This window comes from Coregonus clupeaformis, unplaced genomic scaffold (genome assembly GCF_020615455.1).
Source record: "Coregonus clupeaformis isolate EN_2021a unplaced genomic scaffold, ASM2061545v1 scaf1659, whole genome shotgun sequence".
NCBI classification, from domain to species: Eukaryota; Metazoa; Chordata; class Actinopteri; order Salmoniformes; family Salmonidae; genus Coregonus; species Coregonus clupeaformis.
Window position 1 is genome coordinate 73712 of NW_025535113.1, and position 11617 is coordinate 85328.

Consider the following 11617-nt stretch of genomic DNA (forward strand, 5'->3'; position numbering starts at 1 on the left):
GAGAACTTGCACAATTGGTGGCTGACTAAATACTTTTTTCCCCACTGTATATAGACATGGAAACATTCTATACTTGTAGACATGGAAACATTCTATACTTGTGAGACATGGAAACATTATATACTTGTAGACATGGAAACATTCTATACTTCTAGACATGGAACATTCTATACTTCTAGACATGGAAACATCCTATACTTCTAGACATGGAAACATCCTATACTTGTAGACATGAAACATTCTATACTTCTAGACATGGAAACATCCTATACTTCTAGACATGGAAACATTCTATACTTCTAGACATGGAAACATTCTATACTTGTAGACATGGAAACATTCTATACTTGTAGACATGGAAACATTCTATACTTGTAGACATGGAAACATTCTATACTTGTAGACATGGAAACATTCTATACTTGTAGACATGGAAACATTCTATACTTGTAGACATGGAAACATTCTATACTTCTAGACATGGAAACATTCTATACTTCTAGACATGGAAACATTCTATACTTCTAGACATAAATCCATCATACATTAAAACCAGACGTCAGGACACAGATACATATTTCAACACAGAAGTTAACACATTGCCCATAGCAACACATTGCCCATAGCAACACATTGCTATTGGATAGAAAACAAAGAAAGAAAAAAAAACTATTGAACACATTGAAATTACACCTGTGTATGTCGGCCTCTGTCTCTCTCTCTCTCTCTGTGTCTCTCTCTCTCTCTCTGTGTCTCTCTCTCTCTCTCTCTCTCTGTGTCTCTGTGTCTCTGTGTCTCTGTGTCTCTGTGTCTCTCTCTGTCTCGTGTGTGTTCCAGGGTGTTTTAAGGTCTGATCTCTCTTTCTGTGTTTTCTTCCAGGGTGTTTTAAGGACGACCGCATCGTGTTCTGGACATGGATGTTCTCCACGTACTTCATGGAGAAGCTGTCGCCGCGAGAACAGGGCGACATGTTGTTCTGGAAGCTGTCATACGTCAGCCCCGACCAATCAGAGGGCAAGAAGGTGAGCGAGCAAGAGTAGTGTGTGTGTGAGAGTGAGACAGTGTGTGAGTGAGAGTGAGACAGTGTGTGTGTCTGGCAGAAGTTGTTCGTCCTTCCACCTCTAGTGTGTTTGTGTGTAGGGTCTGTTACTGTTGCTCAGTATGAGTCATTTTTTAATTGGTTTGATTGTATTTGAAAATATCTACATTGGGTCAATCCAAAATTGCTTTTTAAAGCAGTCATGGACATAAATGTATTTCCTGTTACCAAGTCATTTACAGGTTTCTGTGCCTTTAGTTTTCCATGAGGACCAATTTCTCGGTGAGTTCTGAAAAGCTATCCAAGGATTATTCCATAGGGTTGTGTTTATAGGGAGTGGTATTGGTTCTTGTAGAATACGTTCCATTTTCTTCCATTTTGTTGTAGTGTTCTTAACTATGAAGTTGTTAATGTTCTTAGCGTTATCCTTTTGAAAATAGACACATAAAAGTATTCTTGGGATGAGTATGCACATCGTTCCTCTTCAGTACATTTAACTATATGTCTCTAGTAAAAGCCTTGGGTGGCGAGTTGATACAATTCCAAGTCTGGAAAGTTAAAACCCCCCTCAGACATAGGAAGATGTAAAAAGGAAAGTTTTACTCTGAGTTTTATTTGCCCATATAAAGTCTGTTATGACTGAGTATACTTCTTTTAAAGAATGACTTTGGTTGGGGTAAATGGTATTACAGAGAATACGTTTATAAACTTTGGGGATCCATGCCATTTCTGAAGAGGTTTATTCTACCTGTTAGATTTTAAGGGAAGATCCAGATAGTGAAGGAGGTGTTGTTGGTATAAAACCTCCCATCACCTCCTGTGTTAACAGCCTGGGGGAGAGATGGTGAAGTGCTTCTTCATCCAATACTGGCTTAGAATAGAATAGATTTATAGGGCTGGGTGATATGGCCAAAATATCATATCACAATATTTTCCTCATTTTTGACGGTATTTTACAGTGTTTTTATGTTTCTGGAATAATAAAGGTTCTACATTTGCTTCATGATTAGTGCATGACCCTGGTGGAAACGTCCATTCTAAGTGATTTCACTGGTCTTTCTCCAGTCTGTGGAATGTTCTCTATCCGTTTGGATATTCTAACACCTTTTTATTTTCACATGTTGTTTATTGTCACGTGACCAATTTCCAGTAAAAACACGTCACTTCCTTGTCTGGCCTTTTCATATTGATTATAGATATGACAACGTCAACAATAACCATATACAGGGCCTTGCTGCTGTTCTGGGATTGATTTGCACATTTCGCACCAAAGTACGTTAATCTCTAGGAGACAGAACGCGTCTCCTTCCTGAGCGGTATGACGGCCGCGTGGTCCCATGGTGTTTATACTTGCGTGCTATTGTTTGTACAGATGAACGTGGTACCTTCAGGCGTTTTTGGAAATTGCTCCCAAAGATGAACCAGACTTGTGGAGGTCTACAATTCTTTTTCTGAGTTCTTGGGTGATTTCTTTAGATTTTTCCCATGATGTCAAGCAAAGAGGCACTGAGTTTGAAGGTAGGCCTTGAAATACATCCACAGGTACACCTCCAATTGACTCAAATGATGTCAATTAGCCTATCAGAAGCTTCTAAAGCCATGACATTTTCTGGAATTATCCAAGCTGTTTAAAGGCAGTCAATTTAGTGTACGTAAACTTCTGACCCACTGGAATTGTGATACAGTGAATTATAAGTGAAATAATCTGTCTGTAAACAATTGTTGGAAAAATTACTTGTGTCATTCACAAAGTAGATGTCCTAACCGACTTGCCAAAACTATAGTTTGTTAACAAGAAATGTGTGGAGTGGTTGAAAAACGAGTTTTAATGACTCCAACCTAAGTGTATGTAAACTTCTGACTTCAATTGTATTTCAGTTTTTTTATTTGTAATAAATTAGCAAAATAATCAAAACCTATTTTTGCTTTGTGATTATGGGGTCTTGTGTGTAGATTGATAAGGAAAAAAAGAATCAATTTTAGAATAAGGCTGTAACGTAACTAAATGTGGACAAAGTCAAGGGGTCTGAATACTTTCCGAATGCACTGTATACTTAGATTACCTGGTTGTTTTGCCAAGTAACAGATAAGCATAGCATATATGCATAGCCATTTATGCAATTAAAGGGTAGGAAGTATTTGTAATAAGAAAAAAAAATCATAAAGTTCCATGTCAATTCACAATGCAGAATAATGGTCCTATTACGTATGTATGACTGCTAGGATCGGGAAATAAAAGTTATATCTACTGCAACCCTTTACAGGCAGAATGCAGCTATGGTAACATGTCGATTAGCGACAATTGATCACTTTTTAAAAGTGCCGCATCAGAAGCGTCTTTTCGCCTTTTCAGACAGTAGAATTCTGCTCCGGCATATAAATGGTCAGTATTAGTTTTTTTCTGACAACAATAAAAGTTGCTGATTTTTAATCTGCTGCTGTGTTTTATTTATTTTTTATGGTAGGGTAGCTAGATGTTTTATTTCTACCAAATGTCTTGTTAAGTCACTGTATTTAACAAACTTTTAAAGTACTTTATTTAGGAGAGAGTGGTCTGCGCTCAGGCAGGCTTTGCGCAGCAGCTCAAGATGATTTGATTGACCGTTCTGGTGATGGATGTTAGTCCCGCTTCAGAAGCTGCATTCCTTTACAGACAGTAAAATACTCATTCCAATCTCAGAGAAGGTTTCATGTTGGCATTTTTAAAAAGACGTAGTGTAGCCTACCCTAACAGACAAACAGACATGCTGTGGCCCAGGTGCATTCCGTTATGTCTGTAAAGGGTCATCGATACATGCTCTACCGGTAACCTACCGTAATTTCATATTACGAGACAAACACCCCCACCACCCACTCAGCAACAAAGAGTACCCACCTGAAGATACCTCTGTATCCCGGCGACATCGGTGCCGTGAATAGGCTAGGATATTCTACACGCAACAGAGCAAAGACTGAACACACTTGCATCATTAGGCGAGGAGAAAGAGCACGCAGGCCAGCGCGACGGAGAGCGAGGCGGGGCAGGCAGAACCGTGCTCATATGTCTTAAATGAGCTGGAAAATAACGGTACGTTTTTGCGACTAAAGACACACCCTTCTAGCTAGCTGACCACCGATGTTCAGTGCAATTTATGTAAGGTACGTTTTTAGATTTTTCAAAAAAATCACATATACACACACACCAGCGGCTGCTGGACGAGGCATACTTTGGCCCTTTTAAAAGCGGAGTTCTCCAAGGTGGCTGGACACCTCAGCCATTTTGACCAATCCTACATGGTAAACAAATCAGAATTTGCCAGAGTATTCCGTTACCCGTAGCAGCGCAGCAAGGACCTGCGCTATGTGGTGGAAGGGTTTAAGAAGTGTGGCCTCTTCCCTTTTTGACCCTTCAGCCATTGAAGGGTCCCGTTTTAATGCCGTCTCGGTCCCTACCGGGTCCCAACACCGCCTCTACTGGAACCAGCAGCACTGTGCCATCCATCAGCACCTCCTCCCCAGCGACCACAGGAGGACCCTCAGCCCCATCTCCAGTCCCAGCCCCAGTCCCTGCTCCAGTCCCAGGCCTATCTCTAGTCCCAGCCCCATCTCCAGTCCCAGCCCCCATCTCAGTCCCAGCCCCATCTCCAGTCCAGCCCCATCTCAGCCCCATCTCCAGTCCCAGCCCCTCTCCAGTCCCAGCCCCATCTCAGTCCCAGCCCCATCTCCAGTCCCAGGCCCATCTCAGTCCCAGCCCCATCTCCAGTCCCAGCCCCATCTCCAGTCCCAGCCCCATGCTCCAGTCCCAGCCCCATGCCCAGTCCCAGCCCCATCTCAGTCCCAGCCCCATCTCCAGTCCCAGCCCCATCTCCAGTCCCAGCCCCATCTCCAGCCCCATCTCCAGTCCCAGCCCCATGCTCCAGTCCCAGCCCCATGCTCCAGTCCCAGCCCCATCTCCAGTCCCAGCCCCATCTCCAGTCCCAGCCCCATCTCCAGTCCTATCCCTAGCTCTAGAAGAGCACCCCCTAATAGAGGGGGGGCTGATAGCGAAGGACCTGGGGCACATCCTTACTGTCCTGAAGTATCGGCTAGACCGATACAGAAGACTCCCTGTGGTCGCCACATGCCTCACCGGGGAGGAATACACGCGCCAGTGGCAGGAGAGGGGTGAGAAGGAGAGGGCCGAGGCAGTGGAGAAAGGGCGTTGGGCAGCCCTCAGAACACAGAGGGCACAGGAGAGGGCTGCCATGGATGAGACCATCGCCTCTGCTGGACCCCCCTGCTGGAACCACTCCTGACAGCTGCATCACCACTGCCAGTGCCTCCCAGTGTGCAACACCTGTAGGAGCCGCCGGAGTCCCCAGCTGCAGAAGGCCACGTGCCTACTCTCCCGGCCACACCGTCGTCGGCCCCTCAACCCCACCATTACAAACACCAGCTCCTCCAAGCCATCGTCAGCGGTTTAGTCCACCAGGTAAACACATGTTAAATAACGAAAACATGACTTATCTGTTTAATAAAACGGCAATGTAAAAATATATATATATATCTTTACATATCTACAGTCCATAGCACCAGCGCTCAAGTCATCTCCACCTCCTCCAAAACCTCTGCAACTTCCTCCAGAGGTATTGATGTAAAAAAAAGTTGAAAAGGGTTTTTCATGAAACATGCTCTGTCTAACAGTACTTTTTCTCAAACTGCAGCACAGATAAGGAAGAGAAAAGCTCCACCGGTCACGTCACCCATGGCACCGCTCTCAGGTACTTCATCATCTGTTTTTCTCTCTCTCTCTCAGTTCTATCAATTACTATTGTTTTTGAAGAACTTCTACATTTTGCAAAACCATGTTAATCAATTGTATTATTATTTTATTTTTTTATATAAAAGAAGACACCACCTGCTGTGCTCGCTGGGAGCGTGATCCGCCTGCGAGCTCCCCTCAGGAGTGTAGATCCGAGGTGCCATGGGTGTGCTGTGACTTCTGCCAGCACTGGTTCCACTGCAGGTGGGTGCTGTGGGATCCGGAGGTAGCGGTGGAGCTGGAATATTATTGACAATATAGGGGATGGAGGTCGAGATTTAATTGTTTGTTTTGTTTGTGTTCATATGAAATTATTTATTTGTACAGAAAAATACATGTCTAAAATGTAATATATATATTTATTCAACCCATCTTGTGTATTTCTTCCTTTTAGTTTCCAAGTGCATCTCTGCAACACAAACTCCAACAGTGTTTTCATTGTTTATGTCAATGCACATTACTGAAATTAAAGTTTAATTTGATGTAAATTATTCATACTCATTTATTTATATTTTAGTATTCAACTGTTATCTACTTTCTCAAAACATAAGATGAATCTGTCAAACAAATGATGAGACATTATTTGGTTCCAACACTGAATGTTGGTGAAGAACCATTTCTTAAGAGTCCACAGGAGGGTGCACCGGGCTACGCAATGAAAAGTTGACAGGCAAGTCATACATTACATTTACATTTTAGTCATTTAGCAGACGCTCTTATCCAGAGCGACTTACAGTTAGTGAATACATTTTTTTTTTTTTATACTTGCCCCCGTGGGAATCAAACCCACAACCCTGGCATTGCAAACGCCATGCTCTATCAACTGAGCTACATCCCTGTCATTATATTTTTACCGGAAGGCTAGCCAACTAGTCAACTATCTAGTAAACACTTCGGTACGTGGTTGGTGTCTCTTTATTAAACAAAATTTAAACTGATATATCTTGTAATTTAACAAAATAGTAAGGTGGCCAATAACTGGGGACCGTATGCCGATAATACGGGACGTATTCTTTTGCTAAACCGCTTATCAAAAAGCTGATAATAGTAGTATTTCCACTGAAATGTCAAACATGCTAATTTCTAACCCGTTAGCTAACATTTTTACGACACCAATAATCACAAAACATTGATGGCTTGATCACAAGATAACACTGTTGAAGGTAATATATTTCTTAAACGCTGTTGAATATGCCGATAATACGGGGTTCCACGCTAGTCGTATCAGATATTAAAACATAATACTGTATTATGGATGATTAACTTTAGGATCAGCAAGGTTATATATTCAATACTCCCTCTGTAAGATCGGTGTAACCAGTTAAAGATGCACCCTCTAACTTTTGTATAATTTCATCCAGTAGTTTTGAAAGTGGTGCTCACGAGCTAAAAGTGGTCCCTGTTTTTTGTATACTACGTCATCAAATTGTATACTACGGCATCCATTTCGCATGATATGTTACGTCATGCAAAAATAAATAAAAAATGCTATTCTTTTTGATATGTTACTAATCCAATTCGTACTGTATGCTTAAAATCCTGGAGTGCGTCTTTAAGCACTCAGTCTTATCCCTTGTTTAATCATAACATTATAACGTGGCCCGTGGAACTTTTTTAAAAAGACAACTGTTACAGGAACAACAACACTAGTCCCATTTAAACATAAGTGCTAGCCAGCTGCTCTGTCATTGCTATGTACCATCCAGTAGAATTGGGCCAGGCTAGGATCCAGCTGCTCTGTCATATCCAGTATTATTGGGCCAGGCTAGGATCCAGCTGCTCTGTCATATCCAGTATTATTGGGCCAGGCTAGGATCCAGCTGCTCTGTCATTGCTATGTACCATCCAGTATAATTGGGCCAGGCTAGGATCCAGCTGCTCTGTCATATCCAGTATAATTGGTCCAGGCTAGGATCCAGCTGCTCTGTCATTGCTATGTACCATCCAGTATAATTGGGCCAGGCTAGGATCCAGCTGCTCTGCCATATCCAGTATAATTGGGCCAGGCTAGGATCCAGCTGCTCTGCCATATCCAGTATAATTGGGCCAGGCTAGGATCCAGCTGCTCTGCCATATCCAGTATAATTGGTCCAGGCTAGGATCCAGCTGCTCTGTCATTGCTATGTACCATATCCAGTATAATTGGGCCAGGCTAGGATCCAGCTGCTCTGCCATATCCAGTATAATTGGTCCAGGCTAGGATCCAGCTGCTCTGTCATTGCTATGTACCATCCAGTATAATTGGGCCAGGCTAGGATCCAGCTGCTCTGTCATATCCAGTATAATTGGGCCAGGCTAGGATCCAGGCCGCTGTGGAAGATGTGTTTTGAATGAAGAGGGAAGCCCTATTGATCTCTTGTTTTTTTGTACAGAGGGAGAAATAGAATCTGATTTGGGGGGAATGAAATTCGATGCAGTCACCCTCTGAAAAGTTGCTTTCCCCTTGATGGTATAGTCTTACCCTTCCATGGAAGTCAGTCGTGTGTGTGTGTGTGTGTGTGTGTGTGTGTGTGTGTGTGTGTTTACAGTTATGAGCGATTTTTAATTCTAGCAGTATCTCCAGCATGATGTCACGATGGCAGACACAGGACAATAAGGTCTGCATATTAGTTTACTGACAGGACAATAAGGTCTACGTATTAGTTTACTGACAGGACAATAAGGTCTACGTATTAGTTTACTGACAGGACAATAAGGTCTACGTATTAGTTTACTGACAGGACAATAAGGTCTACGTAGTAGTTTACTGACAGGACAATAAGGTCTACGTATTAGTTTACTGACAGGACAATAAGGTCTACGTATTAGTTTACTGACAGGACAATAAGGTCTACGTATTAGTTTACTGACAGGACAATAAGGTCTACGTATTAGTTTACTGACAGGACAATAAGGTCTACGTATTAGTTTACTGACAGGACAATAAGGTCTACGTATTAGTTTACTGACAGGACAATAAGGTCTACGTATTAGTTTACTGACAGGACAATAAGGTCTACGTATTAGTTTACTGACAGGACAATAAGGTCTACGTATTAGTTTACTGACAGGACAATAAGGTCTACGTATTAGCAGTTTTCCCCTCACGCTCACTGATACTGAACAACAAGCAATGAGGAAGTGAATCGCGGCTGGGGTAAGTTTCTCAAAAATAAGCCAAATCACTAAAAAAGTGTCTGGACCCTTCTAAAACATTCTATTTATATAAAAAAATAAAGATTACTTCAAAAATAGGAACATTCTTCTTTAAGCTTTGGCCACAAATAGGGCTGTGGCTGTCAATTAAATTGTCAGACAATTATTGTCATGCAAAAGACTAATAAATCATTTGAATATACGCCATCACAATAAATCCATTATTTATTTTAGGCAGGTCTAAAGAAACATTATGATATGAAGAAAATGTATTTCAGAAGAACAGAATATGGCTGTGGCTTGTTCATTCAGCAGACAGGATATGCTTAAGTCCCCTGACATTATTTTAGATTATGATGTCATAGTAAGAAGAATATACAGTGGGGGAAAAAAGTATTTAGTCAGCCACCAATTGTGCAAGTTCTCCCACTTAAAAAGATGAGAGAGGCCTGTAATTTTCATCATAGGTACACGTCAACTATGACAGACAAAATGAGATTTTTTTTTCTCCAGAAAATCACATTGTAGGATTTTTAATGAATTTATTTGCAAATTATGGTGGAAAATAAGTATTTGGTCAATAACAAAAGTTTCTCAATACTTTGTTATATACCCTTTGTTGGCAATGACACAGGTCAAACGTTTTCTGTAAGTCTTCACAAGGTTTTCACACACTGTTGCTGGTATTTTGGCCCATTCCTCCATGCATATCTCCTCTAGAGCAGTGATGTTTTGGGGCTGTCGCTGGGCAACACAGACTTTCAACTCCCCTCCAAAGATTTTCTATGGGGTTGAGATCTGGAGACTGGCTAGGCCACTCCAGGACCTTGAAATGCTTCTTACGAAGCCACTCCTTCGTTGCCTGGGCGGTGTGTTTGGGATCATTGTCATGCTGAAAGACCCAGCCACGTTTCATCTTCAATGCCCTTGCTGATGGAAGGAGGTTTTCACTCAAAATCTCACGATACATGGCCCCATTCATTCTTTCCTTTACACGGATCAGTCGTCCTGGTCCCTTTGCAGAAAAACAGCCCCAAAGCATGATGTTTCCACCCCCATGCTTCACAGTAGGTATGGTGTTCTTTGGATGCAACTCAGCATTCTTTGTCCTCCAAACACGACGAAGTTGAGTTTTTACCAAAAAGTTATATTTTGGTTTCATCTGACCATATGACATTCTCCCAATCCTCTTCTGGATCATCCAAATGCACTCTAGCAAACTTCAGACGGGCCTGGACATGTACTGGCTTAAGCAGGGGGACACGTCTGGCACTGCAGGATTTGAGTCCCTGGCGGCGTAGTGTGTTACTGATGGTAGGCTTTGTTACTTTGGTCCCAGCTCTCTGCAGGTCATTCACTAGTTCACCCTGTGTGGTTCTGGGATTTTTGCTCACCGTTCTTGTGATCATTTTGACCCCCACGGGGTGAGATCTTGCGTGGAGCCCCAGATCGAGGGAGATTATCAGTGGTCTTGTATGTCTTCCATTTCCTAATAATTGCTCCCACAGTTGATTTCTTCAAACCAAGCTGCTTACCTGTTGCAGATTCAGTCTTCCCAGCCTGGTGCAGGTCTACAATTTTGTTTCTGGTGTCCTTTGACAGCTCTTTGGTCTTGGCCATAGTGGAGTTTGGAGTGTGACTGTTTGAGGTTGTGGACAGGTGTCTTTTATACTGATAACAAGTTCAAACAGGTGCCATTAATACAGGTAACGAGTGGAGGACAGAGGAGCCTCTTAAAGAAGAAGTTACAGGTCTGTGAGAGCCAGAAATCTTGCTTGTTTGTAGGTGACCAAATACTTATTTTCCACCATAATTTGTCAATAAATTCATAAAAAATCCTACAATGTGATTTTCTGGAAAAAAAATTCTCAATTTGTCTGTCATAGTTGACGTGTACCTATGATGAAAATTACAGGCCTCTCTCATCTTTTTAAGTGGGAGAACTTGCACAATTGGTGGCTGACTAAATACTTTTTTCCCCCACTGTAATTGAACTTAGCTGAATAAAATAGAAAGGATTTTTTTTTTCCCATTCCGGAGCGAGTTCGCTTAGGAAGTGACAATGTGGAGTGTAAAAGTGATCAGTTGAAACAGGTCCTATATACTAGATGATGATTATTATTATTTTATTTATTTATTTATTTATTACATTTTAGATTTACTAGATGTAGAGTTATTTGGCAACTTTAGTTGTGAATGATGCAAACCTTAGAATGTCTTCATCTAAACATACTGAGCCTTCAGAAGGTATTCACACCCCTTGACTTTTTCCACATTTTCGTTGTGTGACAGCCTGAATTTAAAATGGATTAAATAGCGCTTATTTTTTTTGTTGTCACTGGCCTTCACACAATACCCCATAAAGTCAAAGTGGAATGATCTTTTTCCATTAAAAAAAAACCCAAAACAAATTAATACAAAATAAAAATCTGAAATGTCTTGAGTCAATAAGTATTCAACCCCTTTGTTATGGCTAGCCTAAATAAGTTCAGGAGTACAAATGTGCTTAACAAGTCACATAATAAGTTGCATGGACTCTGTGTGCAATAATAGTGTTTAACATGATTTTTGAACGACTACCTCATCTCTGTACCCCGCAGTAAATTTCTAACACAGATTCAGCCACAAAGGCAATGGAGGTTTTCCAATACCTTTTAAAGTAG

At 41.6% G+C, this 11617-nt stretch overlaps 1 long non-coding RNA gene across 1 annotated transcript; it reads left to right on the forward strand.

Annotated features, from left to right (window-relative positions):
- Positions 1–979: 979 nt before the first annotated feature.
- LOC123487331 lies at positions 980–5929 on the forward strand. The gene is made up of 3 exons (XR_006659733.1): positions 980–1022; positions 5722–5778; positions 5906–5929. It is a non-coding gene; the product is annotated as an uncharacterized LOC123487331 (long non-coding RNA).
- The last annotated feature ends 5688 nt before the right edge of the window (positions 5930–11617 follow it).